Genomic DNA, 10,316 nt, shown 5'->3' with positions numbered 1-10,316 from the left:
CCAGAGGACCGGGTGAGGCTGTAGGGGTGAGAGGAGGCCTCACGGGAGCTCCCCAATAACCTGGGGGTCCCAGGTGCCCAGTAGTGGCACAGTCAGCAGTGCCAGTAGGGCACTAGTGTTTGCGCCGGAGAGGTGCGGTGTGCAGGGTTTCGGACCCCAGCCCATAAGGGTGGTGTTTTGCCCAGTAGGGCAAACGACCCAGAGAAGGGTCAAGGGGCCAGGCACGGCTGCAGCCACCTGAGCCCCAAGCGCGAGGAGCGCGGTATCGGCCCCAGAAGGGGCGGCGAGCACACAAAGAGCACGGCGTAGGCCCAGAAGGGGGGCAACAGCATAGGCCCCAGAGAGGGCGAGGCCCCAGAGAGTGGGCAGCGAGCGTGCATGAAGAGCACGGCGTAGGGCCAGAAGGGGGGGCAGTGGCCACGGAGAGCGCGTCATAGGCCCCAGAGTGGGGCAACGGGCTGAGGAGTAGCACAAGAGCGTGCCAGGCCCAGGGGCGCTGGTAACGGGGCGGTGGCTACATGCCAGGCCCAGGGGCGCTGGTAATGGGGCGGCAGCTATGTGCCAGGCCCAGGGGTGCCAGGTGGGTGACGAGCCCAGGGTGCCAGAGAGAGCACCAGAGGGCAGGGGACCACACAACGTCCCGGGGAACAGCTGCGAGGCTTGGGGCGTGCTAAAGGGGAGGTTTGGAGGCACGCATAGCCCTTAAGGCAGGGGTTCACAGAGGTACCCCATATGGAGTAAGGGCAGGAACATACGTACCGTTCACCAGGGGGATAAAGGGAGCCTCTCATCTAAATCTATTTACCATCAAATTCGTGGCAGGCGAGAATCCGAGGGTGCTGAGTCCACCTTGAGTGATGGTAGGGGGTGCTAGGGAGTTCACGGCCGCTCCTAGGCCCCACTCCCTCACAAGGACAAGGAATAGATGCGGGGACAGTGGAGTGCTTAACGTTACAGTGGGTTGGAGAACAGGCACATGTTGGGGGACTTCAGGGGTCAGGATTGGTGAGGGCTGTCGGGGTAGATAATTGCTGGTCTGGTCTGATGGGATGCAGACAGTTAATTAAAAATCTAAGGTTCAGGGAGAAGTTGGAGGCTGTCAGTAAGAGCTCCTGTATTAGGGGCCAAAATTAGGTAATTATAAACATGAGAATGTTGACAACACTGTAAACGCCACCCATGCATTGGAGGTGGGCAGGGAGAGTTCAAGAAAAAGACAGAACAAAGCACAGTAATAATTTTGGGTTCAGAAATCATGGAGTGTTTTTTAAATCTCATGATTTTTTGCAATGTCTGCTTGTTATACTGGTGGGTCTGGCAGTACTATAGAAACCTCTGCTTCAGTGGAAGAAATGTGCATCTTTGACTGCCAAACCACTGCCTGTGATATGGCTCAGGTTTTGGAGCCTGGATACACTGCTGTAGCCCAATTGTCATCTGTTGGAACTTAAATTCTGGCCATCTTCACTGTGATCTTGCAAAATACATGCGCCTGCCTGGGACTCTCCTGTGGATGCCTTGTGGGTGTTTCATACACCCAGCAGGGTCACATGGGAAAGGCCTTGAAAACTGTGATGTAGTAACTTCTCCCAGCCATCTAGAACTGTTGTTGCACAGAGGATAAAAACCCCTGCTGTGCTGTGCTGTGCTGTGCTGTGAGCACTATAATCTAGTTGCACAGCACCAACAAAGCCTAGACCTGTCTTGGGCCTTGTGGCAGGATAGAATGGGGGTGAGGAGCAAGACATTGGGACTACAGGAGAGTCAGGCAATGTGGCATGGTCTGCCTGTGGAAGCTAGAGTCCCTGTTCTGCCCTCCAGCCTCTTCTGTTGGGACCCCTAACCCTTCCCCCTCTATATGGGTGCCTCATCTCTCCCTGGTCCTGTTATATCACTCCTCACTCACCTGGAAGGCGAGAGGTGCCCTGAATCCTTAAAAGCTTAGGGATCACAAGTATAGTATAACATCAAAGTCCTATTCACATTACTGCATCCTCTTTGTCTGCACACTCACCTGAGGAGTCAGGGGAAACATCACAGGTTTTTGTGCTGATGTGTTCTAGGAGTCTCCCCTAGGGAAATGCAGGAAAATTCCTGTCCCCCGGTGGGACAAGAGCAACAGAGAATTGTTCTTCCTCCAGTGATGGAGCTGGCTCCAGTGTGAGCTAAAGCACAAGCCGAGCTTGGGCTTTAAATCTGTATCACCAGCTGTGCGAGGAGGTGAGGATTCAAAATGCAAATGAGCACCTTAGAAAGTTGTGTGTGTGGATGGTAGGGGGGGCTGGGTAAAAACAAATATAGTATCACTGACTAAGACTAGAGTGGAGGTGCACCCTTTAGGGGTCATCCCAGTCCCTGACCTAAGAAGGCTTTTTTCCGCAGAGCACTGAGAAATGCTTATATGATCTGAAAGTCATCTAAGATGGGTACATTGATAAATCCTTCAGACCTTGTCAAATTGGATGGTCTCTGCTGGATTATTAAGATTCTATGATTAAATGCCCTTTCACAACTGTAAACATTTTGCCTTCTAAATTAACACTGGAATGTGCCAGGACATTCACATCTCTGTGTGATCATATTTTTCGAAGTTCATGCCACATCATATATTACACCTGTCTGCACTCAGAAGGTACCTAGGAACGGGTTGCTTAGAAGCAGGTTGTCTGCTTCTCTTCTAGGTTACATCAGTGCAAATTAGTAGTCACTTGTGGAGTTTCACGGGTGTAAAATCTGTGCAAGGGTAATTGGGCCTACAAGATGATGGACCTTGCCCCAAAGATCTTACAGTCTACAGGAATTGACCAGGAATGGGAGGGGAAAAGGTGCAACATTGGGGTATGGGCCTATTTGCAGTGGTTTCAAAAAGAGAGGGGGAACTGCTCCAAGTTACCTTTGCAGGAGCCTGTAGCAATACCAATGCGCCAGAACTAGTCTAACTAACCCTGCTTCATCCAGAATTAAACTTGAAATGATTTAGTTCATTTCTATAGCTCCAGCCTCCTGCACACGTAACATTAGAGCATAAAAGCTGCTTTATACTCCTTAGCATCAGCTTGCCTTCTCCTTTTGAAACCTCTCTAAGCTAACATTTGTCTGTGCCCATAAAAACACAGGGACTAAGGTAGTAACCGACATGTATCTCAATTGTTCTACATCTACAATGTGCAAGTCTTCCTACACTAAATGGAAGACATTTTGTATGTTTCATAGTTATGTAAGGCTATAAATCATCTGAATGACTCAGGTCTTCAAAAGAAATGCAAAATAGCCTTGTGCTAAAGTACAAAGAGAGTTTAGAGACTCAATAACAGGACTTAATTCTCTAGCATACCTGTTTATGGATAAAGCATGCCGTTATAAAGAAGAACAATACAGCATGGGTTGTATTTTAATGAAAGTGGGAAAAATCAGAGTAAAATTGGAAATGACAAAATGTCCTTGTGGTGCTGAAGAACAGTATTATAGGAAACAAGCAATATTGAAAGAAATAATGATAAGTGTTATCCATTTTGTATGTATGTTGGCTTGGGGAGGTTGGAGCTAAGAATGGTAAGGGGCCGCAATAAGGCCCCTTTAGCTGTTTGCTGTAAAGTCTGAGTTTTTCCACTATGAAAAGGGAAGAGGCTGAAGCTGGAAGAAGGTGCCCCTTTTTTTCCCTCAATTTCCTACCCACCTCCCTTCTCTTGAAAAAAGTGCTTCTCTTTGCCCTTCTAACCATATTTATTTTGGAAATAGGAAAAATGATTCTTCAGGACAAAGAAGGATAGGCTGCACCTGCTAAAAGAAACTTCACTGTTACAGTTGGGTACCAACAGCCATTGGTACCTCTCTTTAGGGTTTCATCAGCCCTGTTCCTTTTTGACAAGGGTTTGACATGTTCAGGTGGCTGAGACCTCATACATAAGCCATGCAGTTTCTTAAGTATGTCAATAGGTGGTAGCTTGTGAAGATTAAACAATGCAGCCCTTGGGATAAAATATGACCAATTTGAATCTCTTACTATAGGAATCAAAATGAAAATGATGAGGAGTGATGTGTGCCTTCCTGTGTCTTTAAGGATAAATAACCATAGATGTCTTGATGACTGGAGGCATGGCCACTCGAGATTTAAAGGAATTGTCATGAATACAACAGTACTTAATGAACAAAGTGTCCAGCGGTCCTGGACATTGGGGTCTGGGATCTGAATCACTGAGGTGAAAGATGGGACACTGTTCCAAATGCTCTAGTCTGTCTAGCTCAAGTCCCTACCCTAAATTTGGAGAGGCAAATACAAACAAATATTGCAGCTGATAATGGAATGCCATGCTTTGGCAGTTTGTCTAAGTTAAACTTGGGAAAATTGAAATGGAAGAAATTCATCCAGCCCAGCTCCATACAGAATTAGTTGCCTTCCAGCATATACCTCAAGACTAGACAGTGTGTCCCTGTGATAAATAGCGTGCTGAATCTTCTCTTTTTTCTGATTCACAAAGTTCATACCATGACCATAAGTGTAAGAGTGCCTAGATAGATAGAAGAGTGGTAAGAATTCTTGTGGGCAGTACCTTTTACTGAACCAACTCTATGGTTGGGATAGACATAGGCAAGCTTTTCAGCATCATACTACTCTTCCTCAGGCCTCTAGGAAAGAAGCAGACACAGCAGAGCTAAGTAACATATGGAACAAAAGGTTATGTAAAACTCCATGTTCAAATAAAAAATAGAAGTTATTGACCCCAGGGACAGCTGGGTTGAGAGATCTAAAGCTTTAATACGCAAGGAGGACAAACTGGGACAGAACAGGTTAGACTAGAGGATATATTCAAGCTTTGTGCAATAACAGAAGACATATTATATTTTTAGTCTTTGAAGCTTGACCACAGCCAAAATATTGCCCAATCTGGGGTTTTTCATGTAGTCCATGACTTGCACCAGGTATGCACCAGGTATGCATGCTAGAGTAAAGGGCTCACTTTTAATATTATCTGTCAGCTCATTGGAATACTGTGCATGTCTATTCTGCGATTCATGGGTGGGAGTCGCAAATGAAGTATAGAGGTGGTAGCTTGTTGTTAGAGAAGAGGTGCTAAAAATTTGGAATCCTGCCTCCATAGCAAAGGATGAATGTGACTCTTGCAAAGGCTGAAGAGATCTAGGTCCCTCAGTTTCCTTGTAGGGCCTTGCCTGCAGGCCTTTAACCATATGGAGTAGCCCATCTCTGAACCCTCTCAAGATTCTCCACATCCCTCTTGAAGTGCAGCACCCAAAACTGGATGCAGTACTCCTACCACGGCCTGACTAGTGCTATATGGAGGGGAAGCATTGCCTCCCTGGACCTGTTAATCATGCATCTGCTAGTGCATGATAAGGTACAGTTAGCCTTGTTGATCACCTCATCAAGGGCCTCGTCACACGATAAGTTTGGGCAGCTCCTGAATTGTCTTAACACCTAAAATTGGGTTTGAGCACTTGCTAGGTGGCTCCAAGTTATACAACTCCAGGGCAGGATTTTCTCTGATCTGCATTACCCAGTTTGTGTTACACTAAGGTGTAGCCCAGGGGTGTGCAACATACAGCCCACCTGGCCATTTTGTCTGGCCCACAAGGTCCCTAAAAAAAAAAAAAAATTAGAAAATTAATATTTCACTGCCCCTGGCTTCCTGTGTCTCTGCTGTGTCACTGCCACCTCTGGGCGACCCGACAGGGCAGTGGTGACAACACAAAACAGATGCAGGGCAACCCCATGCAGGCTCCAAGTGGCTTCACTAGGAAATGCTAGCGAGGGGGAGGGGCTGCTTTTAGCCCATGCTGAGCAACAGTTTCTCTCCCATACTGCCACTGCTCAACCTGGCCCCAGCACCAGCACCAGGCTAACCCTTCTGGGCTCAGCGGCAACAACAGCTGGGCAGAAACTGGTGCGCAGGGTGGAGGAAAGTGGCTCCTCCCCCTAGCTGCTGGGCAGTTTTTGGTACGGTCACCTGAAACCCATGCTGCACCAGGCTGCCCTGCAGCTCCATCACTACCACCTCTGGGCTGCCCAGCATGGCAGCAGTGACAGTGTGGAGCAGCCGCAGGGAAGCTCACAGGTGGCAGTGATGGAGCTGCAGGGTAGCCCAGTGTGGCATGAACTCTGGGTGGCCACACAAGAAACTGCATGGTGGTGGCAAGGAGAGAAGGGCCACTTCCCCCCCATGCCAAGCAACAGTTTCTGCCTGGCTGCTGTTGCTGCTCAACCTGGATGGCCAAGGGCAGAGCTGGTGCAGGGCATGCAAGGTTGTGGCTGCGCGTGCTGGGTCCCGCCACTATGGCTGCATGCCCAGGAGTGGCAGAATGTGCCATGGCTGGGCAGTGCAGTGGGGGTGTGAGGTGCACTGGGGCTGCATGCTGTTGGCAGTAGCAGGGAGGCACCTCAGGGCACTTGGGCTCTAGGCAGGTGCTGATCAGCTGAGGGGGGTGTACACAGGGGGCTCCCGTGCAGAACTCGTGTACCCTCAAACCCTTTCTGCAAATGCCACAACTACAGCCTCCCCCCCCCAGTCACACAGCCCAAAAAATACCATACCCACACACACATACCCACAAGGCCCATAGCCCCCCTGATACTCCTGCACACCTCACACACTATACAAAAGTAAGATTGCATTTTGGGCTATTATGCAATCACTTCTACATATACAGCACAAAACACACACAAATCAAGACAAGGCTATTTTTTAAATTAAATTAAAATACATTATTATGGGTATTGGATTTTTAGTATACAATTTGTATTTTTTCCCCATTCTAAGATGACAGACCCTGTTCCCCAAAAGAGTCCCAGGGATAAGAGAAGGGACTTCCAATGGCAAAGGTCAGAGGTAAGGGTGGGACTAATGGTCCCAAGATGGCAATCAGGGGACATGGTACCTGTCAAGGGGCAGGGCTACCCATGCAGCCCTTGACAGCTTGTCAAAACTTAGTAAGTGGCCCTCTGCCTGAAATAATTGCCTGCCCCTGGTATAGCCACTCTAGGCTACATCTTAGTGTAAAAACCCTACCTGCCCCACTCACCCCTGCTGGCCTGGATTATTACTTACTGCCCCCCTGCTCCCCCTTGCCCTTCCCAGCACCCCACATCCCCACTCACTGCCCTGTCACCTTCTGTTGCTTACTTGTGGTTGCCAGCACTGTCTGTCCTTGGAGAGCAGGCAAGGAAGGGTTAACCTGCCTGCTTGACCTCCCACCACTGCTGCTGCAGCCTCCGCAGCTCCCTGCCTGCTCCCTCGGGAAAGAAAGCACCAGCAGCTACAAGTAAATGGTGGGGGAAGGAAGCCCAGGATGGGAGGGAGGGATTCTTACTGTGACAGGGGGCCATCCTGGGGACGAGTCTCATGCTGGCCTGCCCACCTGTCTAAGTAGGGCACTCTGCCCAGTCTCGCTTGCTATGACTTGCTATTTCTTAAACTGGTATAAAATTCAGGATGCTGCCCATTTTAATGCCCCGATGCTGAGGGGCGCTGTCCATGACTCTGTACCATCCCTACACTGTAGCTCATGCCTTGCAGCTGGCATCCATATTGCTCCAGTACCCCACATTGTGACCCAAGCTTCAGAGTCTCGCATGGGACTTTCACTCCCCACTGAAGCTTGCAGTCACAGTGCTCTCTCACTGGGCAGTTCTTACCCTTATGACCCAAACTCAGCCTCATCACATCTGAGGACTTATTAGGGTCTCTACTTCTGGCCCACCTGTGGCCTCAGGCATCCATAGACTTACCTTGGCCTAACTAACCCCTTCTTGGGGCTTCAACTTGTGCCCTCCTACTAGGGCCTTCCCTTCCACATATGCCCTCTCTGGGACTGACATTACTGCCCCCTCTCACTGGAGCTACACAGGGTCTTACTCTCCTGTGGGACTCAGGCATCACATGGACATACCTGGTCCCTTCCTATCCCCTCACTGGTACCTCTAACTATCTGCTTTATCATGGGGGCCTCCAGGGTCTTCTACTCCCTGGGGCTCAGGTGTCCAGAGATGTGCCTGTCCCTGGACTTGGGTATCCCACCAGGATGTGGGGGCTGGGGTTTTAAAGCACCCCTCTTTGCCTTTCATTGGGCAGCCAACTGGCCTGGCATTTATGGGAAACTCCCCTACCACAGGGTGTCCCACTAGGTCACCCTTCCCCAGCAGGGTGCAGTTTTCTGTCATACATAGGACCAATGCAAACCTACCTGCCTTGATATTATCTCTGCTGGGCTACTTGTTGTTCCTAGGGTGGTGCTGGCTGCCTCTCACTGGTCCAACTCTCTGGACCCCTTCTTGGATGCCTCCTATTCAGAGGCTAAGGTTCAGCCTCCTTCATTTCAGCACGCTCTCACTGAGCCTTTCTTCCCCTAGACACTGATATCCCATCCCCCCGCCCCCAAAAATCAAGGGACCTTCAGCTTCCTTAGGCTGTGGCCCCACATCCAGGCCAGATCACCAAATTGAATTGCTGTCCCCTGAATTGTCCGAAACTGAAGCAATACTAGCTGCTTCACACAGGCCTACCAGGTAACCCATCATGGCTCAGGCCTGCCCCTTGCATTGAGCTTCATTGCCCTTTGGCCTTCTAGCTCTGGCCCTCTTGCATTGACCAGTCAGGGTGCTTTGGTCCCAGCACCACAGCAGCCAACCTCCTTGAGCACCAGGGTCCCCTTCTGAACCCTACCATACAGCCATCTCACACTGAGCTTGCATAGAGCCCCAGGGATCTTAATAACACAGCTCTAGTCTTATCCAGGCTTGCCTAAGCTCCAGGCCTCTCCCCTGCCTGCTCTGAATCAGGGGCTTGCCTATTCCCTATGTAGGCCCACAACTGTGATGCAAAAATTGCGGTTCGTTTCTTTTGGAGGCTCGCAAATAATAATTCCTCAGGCACACACTATTAGCAGCACAAAAGGTGTATTTGCAAATAGGGTCGGAGCGGAGACAAAGGACTCAGATCACTCCGCCCCCGAGGAAACCCGCAGCCGGTACTATATACCCTCCCTCCTGGGCACGTGTGCAGAAACAGGAACTCTTACAGCACATTTCCGGTTCATACAAACATACATGTAATTACGTCACGTCATCCGTCGCATGTGCATTATAATTAACTACTTAAGTATGCGGGGCGGATAGGCATATATGCATCAGCTAATTACGCACGCTCAGAAAGCTCTCTAGGTCACCAAGAGTTGAAATCCCCACCCCTTTTCAAGGACACAGTCAGTTGAATTCCAGCTTCTGTAATCTGCATGTGAATTGTCAGTGGGAGAAGAAAAGAGAGTGATTTAGTATAAGAATAAGACAGTAAATTGGCCAAGAGGGGGGAGAAATGTCCTTGGTGGTGTTTCTGCTTATCAGGTATGAGATGCAAACTGTGCAGTTCTAACAACACTCTATTCATTATGCGTTTCTAATAATATTTCTAACAACTGTAAGCTGCTTCGCAGGCTAGGCCTTGTTCTATTTAGGCCCAAAGCCTTCTCATTGGGCCCCTAGGAACCTCCTGCCATCCCCATAGTTCCTCACTTGCCTCCAGAGTGTTGTGAGCAACAGCTCAGCTGGATGTTGTCCTTCAGCTGCCTGTAGCAAACTACTGCCTCAGTCCTGAGAGCCTAGATCTAAAATGGCCACCTCATCAGGGTTGGCCTGCACCTGCTGGCTGCCTGCTTTCAGCCTTAAAGTGGCAGACATCAAAGGTTCTCTGCCACACTTACCTTTTAGTCCTCTGGGCCTTTGCTGGCCTGAATACGTGACTGCTCCAAACTGGGGCTAGTACTAACATCAGTCAGTGTTTGTGCAGCTCACAGTGTAACGTAACAAGGCCCTTAGTGTGATAGTTGCTGTGTTATACTGGTAGGTGTGATGTTTGGTTTACTGTGCCCCTACATTTTAAGTTTTCACTGTATTGTAATTGATTAATTGAAAATGATTAATGAACTTGTAAAATTCAGTGGTTTAGGCAAAAGAGAAGGGGTCAGTTAGGACCTTTGGCAAAGTACCTGTTTCTGATTGTGCATTAAGTATTTCAGCTGTTGGCCTGAACATGCTGATTGGATTGTGCTGTCTACATTGTCATGCGTTAATTTCAAGATTAAAATCACACTGAACTGTAGCAGTCCATAACTTGCAGAATGATTGTTCCAGGCTTACAAGCTCATGAATACATCAGTATACTGATTTTTAATGTCCCATTTTTCAAGGCTATGTTTACAACCATAGATACTGAAATATATGAAGTTTGGGTTTTAAGTAGTTGCATATTGCTGCTAAATATTAAGAACACCTGAATTAAGAGGATCTATGATAGGAGTTTCTCTCCTAA

This window comes from Crocodylus siamensis, chromosome 12 (genome assembly GCF_052110815.1).
Source record: "Crocodylus siamensis isolate JL-2025a chromosome 12, ASM5211081v1, whole genome shotgun sequence".
Lineage (NCBI taxonomy): Eukaryota > Metazoa > Chordata > Crocodylia > Crocodylidae > Crocodylus > Crocodylus siamensis.
Note: the sequence above shows the minus strand (reverse complement) of the source record.